Consider the following 2860-nt stretch of genomic DNA (forward strand, 5'->3'; position numbering starts at 1 on the left):
TGTGTGTGTGTGTGTGTGTGTGTGTGTGTGTGTGTGTGTGTGTGTGTGTGTGTGTGTGTGTGTGTAGTTCTGAGAGTGTGGGGCATACTTTCAGGAAATGTGTGTAAACAATTGAGAAAAGCTTTCAGGAGGTTTCTGAGCAGTGTCTTGGTTCTGGACTCGGCCTCCAGTGGTCAGTCATGGACCTGCTGATTCTGACAGTCTCACGCTGCCTTCGTCCTTCCTCATCAAAGGTTGCTGCTTCCCCCCTCAAACGCAAAATTAGAAATTAGTCTATAAAGTTCAGCTTATTAGTTATACAGTTTATACTATTCAAAAATGATTCTATTCTATAAAACCTGGAACTGATTTATGTATTTTTTAATTCCTTCCTGTCTGCACTACTTCATACAATATCAAAACTTCAAAATCATTGGTCATGCATTTTGAAATGACATATTTTGATGTGGAGACAGTTTAATGATCATTATGTATACATATGTATTAAAAGAAATCCTAAATTAATCAGATTTACTCATTTTATACTGATGATGTTTGTAAGGAATCACTCAAGTCCTACAAAAGACAACCAAATGCAAAACTATTGCTGCATGAGAAGAGGATTTATGCTTCTGTGTCTGGCAGCAGTTCAAGCAATAGAGTTTCCCATCGTAAGCCTTCATGGGCTTCTTAAATGTTCTGCATGCGCATTATGTGTACATATTTTTCATCAGGCCGCACATAAAAACAGCTGCAAAGAAATAAAGTGTGGAGAACGGGGCCTGTTGCACCGGACATGCATCCGCTGCTTCTGTAACTTCCTGCTCACTGATCTGCTCAACACAGCGACTCTGGAGCAGGGGGAGGATACACATGACATCACGAAGAAAAGAAGGAAGCATTCATGGGAATAATGAAACCAGAGCATTTGGTTCCCATGCTGAAGGCGCCACACAGCTCCAGACAATGAGCACACAGACACAACTTTCACAGAGAGTCAGACAGAAATGATCTGTGACGTGGTCTGTCTCTTCAGGCTGTTAGCCCTGATCCTACACAAACCACAGCAACTCAATAATGTTTGTTATTCAATCATCAGAATCACATGTCGTGTTGCTGCACGCTTCAATCGGCTGCTCTGGCTGAACCACGTCTGAGTCCTACTAGCCTCAGTCTCCATCTCATTCATGTTGATATTTAATGGAGAGAACATCCTGCTGTCTTCTACTGTACATTCCTACGTGAGCTGAGCTCACTGTTCAGGCCTCTTGTTTAAAGGGACACGCCGCTGATTTAACACATAAAACTCAGGCTGTCATTGAGGTTATGATCAGGTTACAAATGTGAGTTAAGTCTTTGGGACTTTCGGACTGAGGAAATCATATATGTATTATAAAGTATAACCATTTAATCTGAGAGATGAGGGCAGGAAGAATCAACCAGCAGGATGCATTATGGGAATTGGAGGATCCCATGTGTTTTCTATTGGACTTAAAATTACAAAAACTTAACCTTTACTGCTTCAATCTTGATAATTCTTTTTAAAATAAAGAAAACCCTTACTTTGTCGTCATTCAGTACTAAATTGCTGGTGTAAGCCTTTTATTACAGCGAGTAATAATATGCATATGAATAATGATCTTTATTTCAACAGCACCTTTCAAAACTGGAGTTATGAGACGCTGTACAAAAAAGAATAACAATTAAACATTGAAACAGGACAATAAAACACTTGAAAGGACATTGTTAAATGTTCTACAAATGAATGGGTTTTACTCTTTCTTTCCACATTAAACACACACAAATGGCCTGCATGGTTACACCTTTTATTATAATTGTCTGACAATTATTAGCCCACAATTGCACTAAAACCCTGATCTATAACTTCAGTATCTCTTCCTCTATATACTCTTGTAGGTTTCTCGTGTGGATAAAAGTTCATTTAATAAATGTCATATTTCACAGTTACACACAGAAAAAACTGTCGGAAGTGGAGCTACAGCACAGCCGCCGTGACCGAAACACGAACAAAAAGTCACATATCATCAACTGTGTATCCAAGAGAAGAAAAAAGAAGCAAGACCCTTTCAAACTTGTGCCTTTCCTTTAACTCTGAGCAGGGCCTCCAGCTGTGAGCCTCCAGCCTCCTAAATCTGGGCAGTCGAGGTGCTGCTACAGAGTGGGGGAGGGAAGCTAAACAAAAGGTCAAAGCACTGACACAGCAATGAAGACCATTAATTACACTAGTTGTAAGGTTACCCATTTGCTGTAGACTGAAAATACCCAAAAGTCTAGAAGGAGTAAACTGGGATTTCATGCATTTTTCATGACCTGGTGATCTTCAAAGCTAGTTTTGTTTAGTAAGTTAGAGCAGCAGTAAAGCCACCACACCACCAGGAGAGTATGCATTGTAGTTTCTGCATTAGGACAATAGTATAGATACATTTAATGTAAAAACAAACTGCATATGCAAACTACAAAAGTATACTATTTAAATGTTGTTTCACAATGAGAGATGTAAGGGGCAGACGGCCATTTGTTTCAGGGCAACTATAATCAGCAGTCAGTAACAAGAGCTACATTACTTATGGCTTCTCTACATGATAAGCTGAGTTTCAGTGTGTAAGGATGTACTGTCCCAGTACTGCCACATATTCAGGCTTTAGGACCTGGGGGATGAGGATTCTTCTCCCACTGCCCCTGGATTCACATGGGCGGGCCGCTGGAAGTAAGATTCCACAGCAGAGACTTTCCTGCCCTGAAACCAGGGAATTCGTCTCACACGCTTCTGTCCTTCACCATCAGACACAATAACTTGCTCCAGAGTCGGCCACTGCTGCAGAACCTGTTTGTAAGGAGCCTGAAGACAAACCTGCTGATT

Source organism: Stegastes partitus, unplaced genomic scaffold, assembly GCF_000690725.1.
Source record: "Stegastes partitus isolate 25-593 unplaced genomic scaffold, Stegastes_partitus-1.0.2 Scaffold1417, whole genome shotgun sequence".
NCBI classification, from domain to species: Eukaryota; Metazoa; Chordata; class Actinopteri; family Pomacentridae; genus Stegastes; species Stegastes partitus.